The following is an 18,503-nucleotide window of genomic DNA, read 5'->3' on the forward strand; positions in this document are numbered from 1 at the left end:
AGAACTCACTTATCAATACCTGTGGTCGTGAAACTCTCATTTCTTTATTGTTTTCTCTTTAAGGCCCCTTCTTTTCTATTGTTAATCTACAAGGTCTCCATCTTGTTCTTTTATTGTTTCTGGCTACTGTATAATTAATTGTGTTAGGTGTAAATTAATTAAGGTGGTGGGATATGATTGGCCAGAGAATTATGTTACAATATGTTAGGACTGGTTAGTAAAATGTCAGTAAAAAGACTGGTTATAGCAGCGGTGGGCAATGATTTTAAATTGGGGGCTACTCCAAGAATTTGGTAAGTGGTCAAAAGCTGCATTATTCCATGATATTAATGGAGGGGGCCTGGGGTGCAGGAGGGCATGTGGGGTCTACGAGGGAATTTGGGTGAAGGTGGGGGTTGTGACCTGGGGCAGAGGATTGGGGTGCAAGGTCCAAAGGGGTGTACTTGCGCAGGCGAGGATTCTGACCTGGGAAAAGGGTGTGTGTAGGGGTGCAGGGTCTAGGAAAGGTTGAGACCTGGGGCAGGAGTGCAGGAGAGAGTGCAGGGGTTTGGGTTGAGACCTGGGACAGAGGATTGGGATGCAGGGCCTGGAAGAAGAAAGGGGTACAGGAATGGGAGTGCAGAGAGTTTGGGTTGTGACCTAGAACAAAGGTACTGGATTGGGGCAGAGGGTAGGGGAAAAGAGGGAGGGGTGCCAAGTGCAGGAGGCTTAGGGGACAGACGAGCTAGGGTGCCAGTTGTAGGTACTGGTCAGGAGGTGCTTACCCAGATGGCTCCTGGCCAGCAGCCCAGTGGGACCCTCAGACAGGCTCCCTGCCTTCCATTCCCCTGCACACTTCCCAGAGCCACCAGCTGTAGAGGCCATGTACTTCTCCGAGTGCCACAAGCCCTGGATGAGTGTAGGCATTGCACACTGCCTGTGCCGCAACACAGCCTTTGGGAGCTGCACGCAAAGCCTCTCCACCCCCACCCCTTCCTGTGGCTTGTGGTGCTTAGAAAAGCATATGGCCCCCACAGCTGGCCGCTTTTAGCGGCATGAGGGGGTGTGGAATGCAGGGAGCCTGCCCAAAGCTCCTGCTGAGCTGCAGGCTGGATCTGGTGGCTTGGCCAGTCAGATTCGTCCTGTGTGGTATATTTTGCCTGCCCCGGTGTTATGGTATAGCATATACTATATAAACTGAAGTCAATCAGGAATCAGGAGGAAGGAGAGGAATGTGAGGGAAAGGAAAATAGGATCAAATGTGCTAAGCAGGGGGAAAACAGGAACAGGGAATTGAGAACAGGGAGCAGGGACACAGGCAAAGCTCTGTAGCATCAGAGCTGGGGAGGATGACACAGGGCAAACAATCTGTGGCATCAGAGCTAGGAATGGGGGATGGTCAGAGGTAAGCCCAACTGGTGTGAAGGGTTCGGAATATGCTTGCTTGGAAACTAACCCCAATAAACATTGCATTGCCTGCATTTCAGACTTAGGCTATGTCTACACTGCCCAATCTTGCGTAAGAACATATGCAAATGAGGTGCGGTGATGAATATCACCATGCCTCATTTGCATACTTAATGAGCCTCCATTTTGCGCAGGGGGCTTTTGCACAAGAAAAGAGCCATTCTGCCTGAAAATAAGCAGCAGAACAGCTCTTGCGTAAGAGGGCATGTTTGCGCAAAAAGGAGCAGTGTAGACTGTTTCTTTTTGCACAAAAACCCCTTGCGTAAAGGTGGTAGCTCATTAAGTATGCAAATGAGGCACGGCGATATTCGTTTCTCAAAGTTAGTTATTTTCAGATTCTAATTAATACATCAAAAGATGCTGAAAATCATGCTTTTCCCATTCGTCTGCTGACAAAATCTCTTCCAAATGGACACAAGAGACTGGTTCTGCTGGATCATGGAAAAGCAGGTCTCAGCACAGACCAGCTCCCTCCTGCTGGAATAGTTAATTCGAAATAAGTTATTTCGAAATAACGCGTCTACACACAAAATGCATTTTGAAATACCGTTTTGCTATTTCAAAATAGCACATCCACACTGAGTGGACGCTGAGTTGCATTTAAGGCCTGCCAGAATCAGGTCTGGCAGGACATCAGGACAGGAGTTACTTTGTGTGGCTGTTGCCTGAGGCTATTTGAGGCCTGTGCTTAAAGGGACCCCTCCTGGACAGCCAGTTCTCAGCTTTCCCTGCTTGCTTGCCTATCTTGATGAGTGACAGCAAAGAATTTTGTCTCTGCATGCTCTGGTTGCCCTCACTCAGGACACCATAGCATTCTGCAACATGGAGCCAGATCTGCCCCTGGGCACTCTGGTGCTTCTCTTGGATGTGTTGCTATAAGCCTGGCTGCACTTTCTTCAGGCTGCCATCTGGGAGGTCCATCGGGGGCTGTCAGTATCCAGGAGGCCCTGCAGGAGAGCTTCTACCCTGAGGAGCACTGAGAGCCTCCCTGGTCTGCCCCACCAGGGGCTTATGCCTCATTCCTCCCTCACGTCCTTCCACTTACCCCTCCCTAACCCCTCTTCCTGATGTCAAATAAAATACACATATTTTCATGAACACAAACTCTCTTTATTTAACAAAACTGGGGGGAAGATGAAACTCTGGTGACACTGGAGAAAGGAAGCGGGAGAGGGGAGAAGAGAGGGTGGGAGAGGGGTGGGGGAAACCTGGGAGGAGGGAGCTGGAAGGGGAAACAAGAGGAAGAAGGGGGAGGGGAAGCTCAGGGCTCAGGGTTGGGGGGTCTTGCCGGACCAACTTGATTTTCATGCAAACCTGCTCCTGGATTCGCATGTGGCCTTTGGTGGCCAGGCTGGCAGCTATCCTACCATAGATGGTTCCTCCATCTAGTGCAGAGATCATGGACATTGGGGGCATCCCCCCCAAGCCTGAATAAGGTCCATGATCTCCACCCTGGACCAGGAAGGCGCCCGCCTTCTCTGGGCCCTGGCAGGCTCCTGGGAGCTGGCAGACTGCTCCAGGGAGCAGTGGAGGGCTGGCTGCCTTTGGCTTGCTGGCTTATGCTTTGGGGTCACTGGATCAGGGGCAGTGACTGCTGGCTCTGGGCTGGCAGGCTTGGAGCTGGCACAGGCACTGTGGCCAGAGTCAATCCCTTTAAGGGCTCCAGGGAGGGAGGAGGGAGAGAAGTGTTCTTGGTTGAGGCTGGAGTGGCCACCAAGGCACCCTGGGAAGGCTGGAGGCCCCCTGTTTTGATAGAAGTGTCTATACAGCACTTATTTCGAAATAGCTATTTCGAATTTGGCATTATTCCTTGTGGAACAAGGTTTACCAAATTTGAAATAAGCACTCCACTTGTTTGAATTAATTTCAAAAGTGCTGTTTGGCTGTTTAGACACTTGTAAAGTTATTTCAAAATAATGGCTAATATTTTTAAATAATTTTGCTGTGTAGACATACCCATACAGGGCAGTGAGCTTGGGCCACCGTGGACAGAGGCCGATTTGTGGCAGCCTCCCTCCTCCCCCCTCCACTGCTGCCCCTGCACCAGTTCCTGTTCCCCTTTCCCTCCCCACACTGTCTCAGTAGCAAGTGGGGGGGGGGGGCAGGCAAGTCCACGGAGCCGGCTCACATGGGGAGTCTCCTTGAAAGAGGACTTCCCAAGCTTATCAACTCCCACATGCCCCCCTCACCCTCCATTATGCTGCCTCTCTATCAGTGGCAGCAGTGCATGGCTGGAGGGTGCAGGCAGATTCATGCTCCTCAAGCTGCTCAAGCCAGCTCCTCACAGTCACCAGCTCCACTCTCCCCACTACCCCCACTGCCTCTGACACAGAGGCAGCAAGGGGGGGGGGGGAAGATAGTGCATGTAATTGACAAGATTAATGTTAATCTTGCAATCATCTACACATTGACATCCCTATTTTATGTAGTCTGTTGTAAAACTAGGCAAATATCTAGATGAATTGATATACTCCCCAAGAAGACCTTATGTACCCCAGTAGTACATATACTCCTGGTTGAGAAGCACTGGTGTAGATGTTAGCAGCTAGGGAAGATGTATATAAAGTCAAATGATTAGTGTGTAATATGAGTTGGTATTGTGACATCCTCCATAACTAAACCCAAGAGCTGTTACATGCCCAATAAAGTAACGAGAATGATGAACTGGAGTGGTACTGAGTTTTTTAGATCCCAAAGAACTGGATGAAGCATTCTGGATAAGTGGACACAGTCTTTACGAGAATCCCAACACTAATGTTGCTAGGTTTGCTACTAGAATATGCCTCGCCTGAAAGCAAATTCCTCAGTAGCTGTCTCTCTATTAACTAACAAAAAATGACAACAAGCAGAAAAAGAGATTCAATGGGAAAGAGGGAAATCATTTGGATGAGAGTGAGACGGTGAAATAGCTTAGGTTCTATTAAAAAGAAACCCAATTACTGACTGAATCAGAGGAGGCTGAATTATAGAAGAAGCAAATAAGGGGACATGACAGAAGCACAGAAAATAATGAATGGCACAGAGGAGGTAAATTAGGTGCTCCTCTTGCCCATTTTTAATAATGCAAGAATAGAGAGACATCCAGCAAAACTGGATGGAATCATTCTATTACAGTTTCATTTTTTACCAGCCAATATAGGTTTCACAAGATATTTTAACTGTATTTGCAAAATGGAAAAAAAATAACCAGAAAGGACAGAAGGTCTTGTAAAGGATCAGATGGTTCCCAGGATTCATCATGATCTGCAGAAATTTTCATCTCACTTACTCCCTCAAATTTTACTCAGGCTGTTATATGCCAAGTGTCACTTTCCAAGGGAGGTTTTTAATGTTGCCAAGTTTTTACTTGCACAAAACGGAACACGCTTGCCCCATCTCCTCCACCGCACAACTAGGAAGCCCCTCCTACACCCTAGACCTATTGGCTACGTCTAAACTACATCCCTTTTTTGGAAAAGGGATGTAAATTAGACGAATCTCAATTGCTAATGAAGTAGGGATTTAAATCTCCCGCGCTTCATTAGCATAAAAATGACTGCCGCTTTTTTTTTCGGCACGGAGCTTTGCTGGAGAAAAGTGCCAGTCTAGACGCTGATCTTTTGGAAAATAAAGCCTTTTCCAAAAGATCCCTTATCCCTCTAGTGCAAATGAAAAGGAATATGTTAACAGGACCTAGGTATGTTTTTATTCATGCTAGTAGCGCCTCCCCAAATCAGTTACAGTGCAACACTTTAGGGTGTACTGAACTTTACATTGCTACAGACTGCACTGTGGGGCCATGTAGACAAGCCCTGAGTCTATTACAACTGGCACCTTTGCTAGCAGTTTAAACGTAAACATCAAAGCTTGAAAGGGCAGCAAAGCTGAACTACATTTTAATGCCGCGGTGTCGTCTTTCCATTTCAGCACTGAGGTATGTCAGCAGGCTCTGTGGGGAAGCTGGCAGTGCCACCATCTGTCTTGTTCTCTTCAGTGGATAGAGCACTTAGGTTTTCCGCATAGCTAGCAACAGCATTCAGACTGAATAATATGTTTCCTAATGAAAAAGTTTATGGGCTACACTGACTTGCTCAGGATATATTGGTATGACTGAGAAGAAACTGTCCTGTTGTTTCTTGGGAAAGACAGTCAAAAGCTCAGGAGAGCTATGTTTTAAATTAATAGGAAATTGGTGAAGTGGGCCTCTCAGTGAATATTCTGCATTAGTTTCAATCATTAGTTTTAGTCACATTCCAGTAGTGCCTAAAAGTCACAAACACTGGAGCTCCATTATGCTAGGGCAGTGATTCTCAAGCTGTGGCCCAAAGGCTGCATGCAGCCCAATCAGCATACAGCTGCACCCCATGTAACATTCTCAGGGTCACACAAGTAGTATTTGACGCAGCCCACATGACATATTGTAAGCCACAGATGTCGCCTCCACTGGTAAACAGGTTGAGAACCACCGTGTTACAGAAAACAACAGATAAACAGCATTGAAGCACAAAGTACAAGCTAATACCTAGGGACCATATCTTCCTAATTAGATACATTACCTCCCCTCAAAACACATGCTAAACATTAAACATATTTTCCTGCTACTCCTTCTTTCACCCATCCAGTTGCCCATTCACTGGGAGAGAACAACTTTTCCTTCTCACGGGAACCTGTGGGCAGGAGAGGCTCCAGGTGTGGTGTAAGGTCAGGGGCTCATGCGGATACCGAGGAGCCAGAGGGTGGGAGGGGAGGTGGTCCAAGTGTGGTGGAAGGGCAAGGGCTCATGCAGACGCCAAGGAGCCTGCAGGTGGGAGAGGAGGGAGTTCAGACATGGCAGCAGGGCAGGGGCTCACACAATGATTTCCAGGGAAGAGCAACCAGAGGTGTACTGCTGTGGCATCTCTTCCCCTGCTTCATCCAGGTTGCCATGCATGATATTAATCTTCTCTGAATCACACAGAGTGATAGGGAGCAGATGCTGAGTCAATGTGGCCAGGAACCTGGACCTTATGCTGCAATGATGCCAGACCATGTACTGCTGGCTCGGTGTGGAAAAGTATCCTACCATGGAGGACAGAATAAGACAGGCCTCCCCAGTCTTTTGTTGTTTTGTTGTTGACAGTACTCAATACTACTCAAGAGATGCTCTGGATCTTGCAGAACTGGAGCCTTTAGTGTTTGCTTTTAAACTCAGCTCAGAGCATTATCAGAAGATATTATTCCATCCAGCAGCAAACTGACTTACACATTTCAGGTTATTTTTAGAAATCCCTTGGGTATTATATAATGTGTAACAGCTTCCAAACTGAAGAAAGTGAATTTAGTATTTTCTATTGTGATTTCATTTCTTGAAGAACACAGAATAGCAATGTCTATGCAGCAGTGATTTATCTTAAGGAAAAGCAAAGTACTGGATGGAAAATAGCAATAGTAAAACAACTGAAATAAAATAATGAGCAAATTAAAATCCTGCATTTGCAACTAGCACCATGAATCCAAATTCTTACAAATTTAATTTACAATTAATAAAAATGGGCTAAATTGAAAAAAAAAGGTAAATAAACCCTCAGATCCCTGCCTCCCAACTTTTTGTTTGTGGAGTAAAAAATGAGATTATTTTAAATGGAAGCAGTGTAGATTGACATTCTATACTATGAAAGCAAGATTCCTGCATAATCACACAAGGGAGTAAGGGAAATAGGTTGGACCTACTCCAGTTGTAACTTGGGTGTGTGTGGAAAGAGAAAACATGGGCTGCAGACCAGTTATTCACTTGCAACTCAGCAGATAATACAATGGATAATAAGTAACATAAATTATCTACTGGGTCGTCTATAGTACCTCTGCACTGGCATGAGCTTCAGTCTTCAATAAGCTTTTTGTGACACAATTCCACCGCTTGTCAGCCAATGGAACCAGCCCAGCACAAGATGTTAGTCGGTGTTAGTCTTCACTTCAAAGAGAATCCTCTGAACTGTCATTCATGCTTAAATTCGACACTTTACACCCAGCACAAGATAAAGGAAGAAGTAACTACACCCTAAAAATAGCTTTCACTATCTGAAATGCCTCTTCTTTAGCTCCAGAAGAGAAAAGACGCTCCTCCCTTTTGAAGTGGGGTAGCTATAGCTCCAAATCCAACGCTGAGCCCAATGAGTCAGTCTAGCTCTGGAGGGGGCACTGGTGAAAAAAATATGCATCCTCCCTTTCTCAGAGTGAATCCTCTTGACCCAGAATAAGAGGAGTCTCTCTAGAACAAAGAGCCATAATTCAAACATCACATGCCAGACTGTCTGAATCTTCTCTAATTAAGGGTGTTCCAAAATAGCAAGATGACTGATGTGGAATCTCTGTAAAGGGTACAGAATGTAGCACTTAATGTTTCTTTTCCCCCATCAGACACCAAAGAATGAAAGGCATTCAGCAAAATCACAAAACGAAAGCAAACAAATAAAAGAAATACACACAAAAATAAGTCCTCTGAATTGGCATGGACATTTCAAAATATCTCATTGAATAAAAGAGTGATCAACAAACCACTGAATAATTCATTTTGGAATTTGGAGATTAGGACATATAAAGATGGCTTGAAAAGATTATTCTCTTTAAAATTGACTTTTAAATCTTTTGCTTGAAAACCTACTGGAAATCTTAGATACTTTAATTAGAATCTGCCAAATTTAATTTAAAGGGAGAAATTCCATTAGCTGGGAATAGGTATAGATTCCTAGGGTAGTGTTTTCAAAATGGTCTGGGTTAGGAGCACAATTCCCTTTGGCTGATGGACCACTTCGAAAATCTCATCTTCAACCTCTTCATGAGCCAGTCACTAGGGGGAGATGGGATCATACATTTATCCAATGTTTTATAAGGATACAAAGTTATTTGCTACAAAGTTATTATATTGGATGGAAAATCCCTGTCTACTGGTCAAGGCATTAAAATAATACATGTACATTAATTCTGCATTACAGAATTACAGAATGCAATTGTTTTATTCATAGCCATTTCACAGTTTGACTGCAGAAAGACCAATATTAATCAAGTTATAAAGCAAGCACGAGGAACTTCTTAACCCTAAAATTCTCTCTATGTTTTCATGGTGTAGCAGCACACTGCGGTGGTTTACATAGACCACAGGGAGATCTCTCTTCCAGTGCTTGTGCCATGGCCACACTTCCAGTTAAAGTGCTTAAACTTTTAAGTGTAGACAAAGCCATATACAGTGTGACTCAGTTATTTGTGTGGTGAGCTCCCCCAACTCTTAATGATGAGCCATCCCTGCCTAGGAATCAATGCAACCCTCACTGATGTCATTGAATTCCCATTGACTTCAATAGAGCTTCATCAGGCCCCTGCTGCATATTCAGGTTCCCCTGCGCAGCACTGAATATGCTGCATTACAAGCAGTAGAACTGAATCTTTAATTTTACACAGACACTAACTATGCTTGTCTGCTGACTTATTTTTGGTTTAAATCCTGTCCTTTTCTGAAAATATCTTGGTATCTCTCTTACCACAAATTAAGATGATAATCAGCACAGAGAGCCAGTCATAAAGTCATCAATATGTTTCTACGTATTACACTGGAATCAAATTTCACAAAGGACAGATGTATTCAGGGAAAGCTATACAGGCAGTCCCCGGGTTACGTACAAGATAGGGACTGTAGGTTTGTTCTTAAGTTGAATCTGTATGTAAGTCGGAACTGGCGTCAGCCGCGGCTGAAACTGATCAGTTTCAACCGCGGCTGAATCTGGATGCCAGTTCTGACTTACATAAAGATTCAACTTAAGAACCCCAGGCGCCCCAAGTCAGCTGCTGCTGAAACTGATCAGCGGCTGATTCCAGGAAGCCTGGGGCAGAGCAACTCTGCCTCCGGCTTCCTGTAGTCAGCCGCTGGTCAGTTTCAGCAGCGGCTGACTTGGGGACGTCTGAGGCAGAGCAGCTGGGGTGCTGCTGGGTTGCTCCAGTAGCGCGGCTCCTCGGCACTACTGGAGCAACCCGGCAGCACCCCAGCTGCTCTGCCCCAGGCGTCCTGATTCAGCCGCTGCTGAAACTGACCAGCAGCAGCTGAATCAGGACACCTGGGGCAGAGCAGCTGGGGTGCTGCAGGGTTGGTCCGGAGCAGCGCTGCGGGACCAACCCGGCAGCCCCCAGCTGCTCTACCCCAGGGGTAGGCAAGAAAAGCCTGGTCTGCTGGGGGGGGCACTAGCTGCACTCCCCCCCCCCCCCAGCAGACCAGGGAGATGGGGGTGGCAGGATGCCCAAGTCCTCCTCGGCTTTGCTCCGTCTCCCTGGTCTGTTGACCTGGGAGACGCGGAGCAAAGCCGCAGAGCACGCGGGCAACGGGACAGTCCAGGCGCGCCGTGGCTGTCCCACTGCTGGCGTGCTCTGAGGCTTTGTTCCCCATCTCCCTGGTCTGCTGGTCAGACCAGGGAGACAGGGAGCAAAGCCTTGGAGCACGCCCGCAGCGGGACATCCCAAGCACGCCTGGGCTGTCCCGCTGCAGGCGTGCTCCAAGGCTTTGCTCCCCGTCTCCCTGCAGACCAAGGAGACGGGGAGTAAAGCCTCGAAGCACGCCTGCTGCGGGCGTACTCCAAGGCTTTGCTCCTCATCTCCCTGCAGACCAGGGAGATGGGGAGCAAAGCTGCAGAGCACACCCGCAGCGGGACAGCTCGGGCGCGCTTGAGCTGTCCCCCTGTGGGCGTGCTCCGCGGCTTTGTTCTCCGTCTCCCTGGTCTGCAGGGAGAGGGGGAACAAAGCCTTGGAGCACGCCTGCAGCGGGACAGCCCAGGCGCGCTTGAGCTGTCCCGCTGCGCGCATGTTCCAAGGCTTTGCTCCCCGTCTCCCTGGTCTGCAGGGAGACGGGGAGCAGCTTTTCTCGCCTCGGAGGATGGGGGTGGCGGACCGCAGTACATCTGGGCGCCCCGCCGCTCCCGTCCTCTGGGGCGAGAAAAGCCCCGTTCGTAACTGCGGATCCGACATAAGTCAGATCCGCATAACTCGGGGACTGCCTGTATATTCTAGAAATATTTGTCTCTCTGTTTGTCCGTATGTGAATCTGTTTGTTCAAGAACTCCTCCTAAATGGTAAGAGCTAGGACCACCACATTTGGTATGCAGATTCCTCTTATCATAACTCAAAGCAAAGTTAAGTGGAGAGGGAGGAATGTGAGAGCAGGGACAGTTACACTCATTTATAAGAACATAAGAACAGCCGTACTGGGTCAGACCAAAGGTCCATCTACCCAGGTATCCTGTCTACCGACAGTGGCCAGCACCAGGTGCCCCAGAGAGGGTGGACCGAAGACAATGATCAAGCGATTTGTCTCCTGCCATCACTCTCCAGCCTCTGACAAACAGAGGCCAAGGACACCATTTTATCCCCTGGCTAATAGCCTTTTATGGACCTAACCTCCATGAAATTACCTAGCTTCTCTTTAAACTCTGTTATAGTCCTAGCCTTCACAGCCTCCTCTGGCAAGGAGTTCCACAGGTTGACTACACGCTGTGTGAAGAAGAACTTTCTTTTATTAGTTTTAAACCTGCTACCCATTAATTTCATTTGGTGTCCTCTAGTTCTTCTATTATGGGAACTAATAAATAACTTTTCTTTATCAGCCCTCTCCACACCACTCTATCATATCCCCCCTCAGTATCCTCTTTTCTAAACTGAAAAGTCCCAGTCTCTTTAGCCTCTCCTCATATGGGACCCGTTCCAAACCCCTAATCATTTTAGTTGCCCTTTTCTGAACCCTTTCCAAGGCCAAAATATCTTTTTTGAGGTGAGGAGACCACATCTGTACACAGTATTCAAGATGTGGGCGTACCATAGTTTTATACAGGGGCAGTAAGATATTCTGGGTCTTATTTTCTATCCCTTTCCTAATAATTCCTAGCATCCTATTTGCCTTTTTGACAGCCGCTGCACTCTGTGTGGAAGTTTTCAGAGAACTGTCCACGATAACTCCAAGATCTCTCTCCTGATTTGTCGTAGCCAAATTAGCCCCCATCATACTGTACGTATAGTTGGGGTTATTTTTCCCGATGTGCATTACTTTACACTTATCCACATTAAATTTCATTTGCCATTTTGTTGCCCAATCACTCAGTTTGGTGAGATCTTCTTGGAGTCCCTCACAGTCTGCTTCTGTCTTGACTATCCTAAACAGTTTGGTATCATCTGCAAACTTTACCACCTCACTGCTTACCCCTTTCTCCAGATCATTTATGAATAAGTTGAAAAGGATTGGTCCCAGGACTGACCCTTTGGGGACACCACTAGTTACCCCTCTCCAATCTGAAAATTTATCATTTATTCCTACCCTTTGTTTCCTGTCTTTTAACCAGTTCTCAATCCAAGAAAGGACCTTCCCTCTTATCCCATGGCCTTTTAATTTCTGTTTAACTAACCTCCTCATTTTTGCGTAATTCCCCTTTTTGAAATTAAATGCCAGAGTGCTGGACTGATGAGGTGTTCTTCCCACCACAGGAATGTTGAATGTTATTATTCATGACCACAAGGAGGCAGCGAGCCTAGGAAAAATGACTATGGGGTGGGGAGCACTCCATCCATGAACCCTTGCCTGCTCCAGGGAGCAGGCACTGGCTACCAGGCAGCCTCCTGAAGGCTAGCCCCAGGAAGAAGCCAGTGACCAGGGTGCATGGGTATCCCCCCACAACCCAGGTTCCACCTGTCCTGGCCCAGGCCCACCTAGGGAGAACCCAGAAGCCAGGATATGCAGCTCTCCCTGCCTTGGAGACAAGCCGGTGCATGCAGTGTGTGGCCCCTGTTGCCATGGGCTGGTCCCCTGGGAGAAGCCAGTGGCCACACCCATCCCAAGCCGTGAGTCCCCTACCACCTCCCCTGAGCTTCCCATATCCTTGGCCTTCCCCTCCTCCTCTCCCCTGCCCTGGAGGACTGTAGCAATGCCAGATAAGCCTTCTAGTTATATAATAAATGCCTTGACATACAGTAATCAGAATAATCTAGGAGTAGCTTTCAAAGGTGTACATTTTTGGGGGATGAGGTGGTTAGAAATTCTATTTTTACCTTGTGCTTGCATCAGACACAGCAAGCATGATACGCTGTCTCCATCCTAATGAAGTATTTGACAAAAACCTCAGCAGAGTAGACTGAGTAATAGGGTAACAGAACTGAACCCTCGTGAATATAAAATTGGTATCCACACCCCCATCTGCAAAAATGATCCATGGATATTTCCATCCACATCTGCAGATGAATATGCCCATTGAAATAAAGCAGACAGCTGCAAATTTGCAGGGTTCTAGATACAAAATGTGAAATCATATCTACATCTGTATCTTATAAAATAAGCCATGGATATCCATGGATTTGCAGGGCTCCATCCACAAAATTGTATTAATGCATGTCTCAATCATGCACATTAAATACTGGACTACTTTCCCACAAAGCCAGTCATAAAGTAGATCTTTTCCTACAATTTAGCCAATATCACGTTTTATAATACTCAGATTTGTGTGTAATCATGCCATGAAAAAGCCTGTTGGAGATTGACGTTCACCTCAGTGCAAAGAGAGCTTATAGAAATTTCATGGATCATTTACTTTACTTAAGTTTTGTATTACCCATAATACACGTGCACAAGGGAAATATAAACATTATAGACAATTAAGCACTGGAAGTCCTATTCAGGACTGAGACCCCAGTGTGCTAGGTGTTGTACAAAGAAATAAACAAAAAACCTTCACTGATTTTGTAATTTGAGGCCTTAATCCTATGAACATTTCATTCTCATGTTTAACCTGAAGTCAACACGCCTTTAGATAAGTAGCTGCATAAATCTTAGCAGGATCAGGTCCCTATTACTTTGTGTTTGGAAAGCTCTTCAAATATGGAAAGCATTATATAACAGACAGCTCTTATTCTTTTGTTAAATCGGCCTTTTAAATTATTTATTTCAATTTCCATCAGTGTTTACAAAACACACTGGCTGTGTCTACACTGCACCCCTTTTCCGGAAAAGGGATGCAGATTAGACACTTTGGAATAGCAAAATCCGCGGGGGATTTAAATATCCCCCACGGTATTTGCATTAACATGGCTGCCGCTTTTTTCCGGCTTGGGGATAAGCCGGAGAAAAGCGCCAGTCTAGACGTGATTCTCCGGAAAATAAGCCCTTTTCCGGAGGATCTCTTATTCCTACTTGAAAGTGTAGACACAGCCACTATGTTTTTGGTCCATGACCCAAAGCCCTCTGAAGCCAGCGAAAGGGCTTCCAGTCTTCACAGCTTCAAGTTAGACCCTAAAATATATATCACAAAACAAAAGTGCAACAATGAAAATAAAACCAATATCTAACCCTGAGGTGACCAACCCATTCCAAACGAAGAGCCACAATAGCAGTGGAGAAAGCACGAAGAGCTGGGACAAAGTTGTTGAGAAAAATAAAAAGGCGCACCGGGGGAAAATAGGTGCTGATACACCGTCCCACGGCTGCTTTTGCCATTTTTTTTTTTTTTTTTTTTGGTTCAACAACTTTGTCCCAGCTCTTCATGCTGTCTCCATTGCTATTGTGGCTCACAAAAAAAGCACCGGGAAGGGGTGAGAGATGCAAGCTCTGGGCGGGAATTTGGGTTCAGGAGGAAGTAGAGAAGAGGATGGTGGCTCAGGGAGGGGGCTCCAGACTGGAGAGTGTTGGGGTCAGGTGGAGGGGTGGGGTACTGAGCAAGCCGCAGACTTGGGGCTATGAGGGTGCAGGAGTTTGGGCTAGGGTGCATGAGGGGCTCAGGGCAGTGAGGCTGGGAGTATGATGGGCTCAGGACACAGAATTGCCATGTGTGGATGGTGCAGGAATGTTGTGGCAAAAGACTAGAGATGTGGGGGTGCATGAGTTTGGGGATGTGAGAGGCTCAGGACAGGGGGTTCCAGTGTATGATAGGCTCAGGTTTGGGGGGGGTGCAGGAGTGTTATGATGCTCTGGCCAGATGAGGGGTTGGCCCCAATTGGGGGCTTGTTGGCCAGGCTTCATTTTTAAATACAATATTATGTCAAATACAAAATGTTTCAGCGTTGTCTTTATTTATGAGAGGGGTGGGGAGCCTGTTTTGAGTCAGGGGTCACTGACCCACAGAAAAGTCAGTTGGGGCCACACAAGTGAGATGCAAAAAACATCCCTCCAAAAACCCCCAAGCCTCACTAATGTGGCCCCAACTGTGCTGGTGGGGGCAGCGGGCAGGGTGCTGGGGCAGAGTGCTGGTGGGTGCTGGGGCAGGGTACTCGTGTGTGGGGGGGGAAGACTGCCCAGGGAGAGGGGACGGAGACAGCTGGGGCCAGTACCTGGGGATCCCTGGTCTCAGGAAGAGCATGGGCTGCTCTTCCCCTCCCCTAAACAGCTGTTTGCTTCCTGAAATGCCCAGTTTGTTGCTCCGCCATGGACTTCCTTTCCCCCTGCTACCCCTGGATGTGTGTGTGTGTGTGTGTGTGTGTGTGTGTGTGTGTAGGAGTCCCAGGACTGCATGACAGCTCCAGTTTCTCAGGAAGCGCATGCTCTTCCTCTGCTCCCCACGACAGCTGCATGCTTCCTGAGAAGTTAGAGCTGGCATGCAGTCCCAGGATTCCTATTCCCTCCATGTGTCCTCCTGCTCAGGTAGACAGCAGGGGGGAAAGTCCCCAGTGGTGCAACAGACCCAGCATTTCAGGAAGTGTGTCAGCTGTTTAGGGGAGGGGAAGAGCAGCCTGCTCTAACCCAGTCCCCCTTCCCTTACCCAGAGCCAGGCACACACACTTCCAACCCAATCTCCCTCTCCTCCCCTTCCTCAAAGCCAGGCATACACCCCCCATTCTAATAACCCTCTCCTCCCTTTCCCCAAAGCCAGGCACACCCCACCCATCCAATCCTCCTCCCCCTGCTCTAACTTAATTCTCGGGTTCCAGAGCTGCCACTACAGCCGCGTGTCTCCCTCCAGGCACTGGGGTATGTGCACTGAGCAGCTGGCTTTGAGCATGAGCTAAGTGGGACGCTGTGTGCAACCCAATCCCCCTTCCCTTCCCCAGAGCAAGACACTTTCCCTCCCTGCTGTAACCCAATCCCCCTCCTCCCAAACCTTATGCTCACGTCCCGGAACCAGGGACGCTGCGTCGCATCCAGAACACCACGCGCACCGCCCCCCCCTCCTGATTTCCCTCCCCTTCTCCAGAGCCAGGCATCTTCCCCTCCTCCAACCTTATGCCCGGGTCCCGAAGCCACTGCCAGCGCTCAGCAGCCGGCTGCTAGCACGTTCAGGCTGGGACACTGTGTGCAACATGGCCTGCATGTGCAGGATATGACGTAGTACGCTGGGGGCCGTGAGCAGAACGGCGCAGGCCATGAGCATGTATGTGGCTCACAGCAGCCCGGACATGAGGGCAGCTGACCTGAGCAGTTCCGGGTTTCATCCCAGTTCCGTCAAGAGCCGCAATTTTTTTCTTCATGACCTGCATGCAGCTCGTGAGCCTGGGGTTGGCCACCCCTGATCTAACCTATAAAATTCAACTCCCAACAAAACTTCTACCTTTTATTTGACCAGTCATTCTGTCTTGATTGATCTGTAAATGGATTTATATCCTTCATCACTCTATAGCACTGCCCTCCTATTTTATTTCTTTCACAGGTCCAGGTATCCTTTTTTTGTGCCGTTTTGTTTTTAAACAAAAAGCAGTGAAACAATTAACTGATAATATAGGATTATTCATAAAGCCAACAGACATGGAAGCAGTAGTAGCTCTCCCCTTTGATCAGTATAGAACAGAGAGAGAGAAAGAGAGAGAGAGAGAACCTGAGATTTGACCTTTTATAGATCACCAACTGGGTAGCTCAGAATTCTTGAGATTAAAAGGTCTTTTAGACTATGCATTAACTGGATAGCAAACTGAAAAAACAGAAGCAATGTATCAACTCCATTCTGTTCCCCTTAATCTGAAGAATATAAACTAGCCTAAAAGCCCTGCTACCACCACCACACCAAGTAAATAGTTTAGAACTAAGGTTTAGTCTCTTTTGGCTTTTTTGTTTGTTTGTTTTGTTTTGTTTTGTTAACCTCATTATGCCATATTTCACTTGTTTTGAAGTCTTTTACATCTATCATTCCAGCTTGACATGGGCATAATTTATTTCTTGCCAGCTCTTTTGAGAGCACCACAAGTGTTCAGTGCACCATATCAGAAAAACTCTGAGGCTGCTTTTCCCAGATAGAGCCCCTCCAGATTGGACTTGGATGTGTATCTGAGCATGAAAAGTGCCCATGGATTTTAAAAAATATTGGATCAGGTCTGTTTTTCCTTAAATTACCTTTTCTGCATTATACACAGAGGTCTGAATTATCATCAGGATGTACATTACAATACACAATGGAGACCATAAACCCTCGATTTGTGTCATTCTATTTAGAAATATACTCAAATCCTCACCAGTAACACACATCTCTTTCAGGAGTCTCGTAATGGGCTCTTGCCAAAGTTATGTATTTAGGCCAGAAGAACTGACCTACTTTGATGGTCCCACATTAAAAGTTTTATTTTTAAGGAATTCAGATGTGTAATCCTTGTATCAAGACATTTAAACAAACCCCAAATAATTAACACTTCTGTAACTTTTCTAATAAAAGGTAACAGTGTACACACATTATTACAGGGAAGAGCAAGGCCTTTATGAATATTATTTTCCCCTATTTATTTTATGCTCAAACATCAATCTAGAGTCTCCCTTCATTCATTATGATGAATGTATTTTTCTCTGAATGATTCACAAAATCACAAAATAATTACATAAATGGTGTTCTTTTAGTTTGGGACATCTGCCAGGATGCCATGGTGAATCTTGTCCCATTTCAGGAAATCACGTAAGCAAATCATAGTTCATTAGAGTGATGCTGTACATACACAGATTGTCATGTACATTGAATCTTTTGCTAATAAATGGTAAAACATTTTATTATTATATTAGTTGAAGCTTACACATTAGGATTAATGTTGATGTGACAACTTGTGTTCACATAAAGCAGTCTGATTTTAGTGTTTCATATTGTATGGTGATGAGTTGGTGTAAAAACTTAGATAAACAAACAAACAGATGATATAGGTAGGAATTCCTCTACAATTACTGATGGCAAATAACTTGTAGAGGGATTTTCAAAATCTCCTAGACTATAGAGACTAAGTCCCATTTTCCAAAGTCACTTCTCAAAATGGGATTCAGGTGCTTTATAAAGTTTTACCTGAAATCTTTATCTCCTATAAAATTTTTCCTTCAAGTTTATGATTTCTGATTTCCCATGTTAGTGACCGAGAATGTGTTAACAGTACTAGCTACATTATATTGTATGAAAAAGAAGTTATACTGTACAGGAAAGAAAAATCAGTTATGAAAGGATCCTTCTGCAGTTTAATCACTTATTTATGCAGTGATCCTGCTACATTTCCAATTCTAACAACAATATTAATAGCAAAATTATTCCCCCAAGCACTGCAGCCTCAGTGTTAGTGAATACAATTCCTCAAAGAAATGGAGTATTCCCAGCACTGCTCAGAAGAGGGTACTACTGAAAATTTCGCTGTCTTAGTACTCATTACATCTCAATCAAGTGTCTAAAACTTAGGAAATAATCTCTCTCATAGGGCTGGGTATACAATTCTCTGCACAGTCTAAAGGAGCATTGCGCAAAACACGAAGAGCAGAGGTTTCCTCCTCATTTCCTGCAGAACTCAGTGACTCTAGGGCTACGTCTAAACTGGCATGATTTTCCGGAAATGCTTTTAACGGAAAAGTTTTCCGTTAAAAGCATTTTCGGAAAAGCGCATCTAGATTGGCAGGATGCTTTTCCGCAAAAGCACTTTTTGCAGAAAAGCATCCATGGCCAATCTAGACGCGCTTTTCTGCAAAAAAGCCCCGATGGCCATTTTCACGATTGGGGCTTTTTTGTAGAAAACAAATCTCTGCTGTCTACACTGGCCCTTTTGCACAAAAGCTTTGCGAAAAAGGACTTTTGCCCGAATGGGAGCAGCACAGTATTTCCACAAAAGACCTGACAATGTTACATGAGATCGTCAGTGCTTTTGCG

The 18,503-nt window shown here is 46.1% G+C and overlaps 1 protein-coding gene across 2 annotated transcripts in view; it reads right to left on the bottom strand.

Moving 5' to 3' along the window:
- GUCY1A2 (guanylate cyclase 1 soluble subunit alpha 2) overlaps positions 1–18,503 on the bottom strand; it is a 270,795-nt gene that overhangs the window by 137,700 nt on the left and 114,592 nt on the right. The window lies entirely within an intron of this gene.

This window comes from Pelodiscus sinensis, chromosome 1 (genome assembly GCF_052426305.1).
Source record: "Pelodiscus sinensis isolate ZL-2025 chromosome 1, ASM5242630v1, whole genome shotgun sequence".
In the NCBI taxonomy this organism is placed as follows: domain Eukaryota; kingdom Metazoa; phylum Chordata; order Testudines; family Trionychidae; genus Pelodiscus; species Pelodiscus sinensis.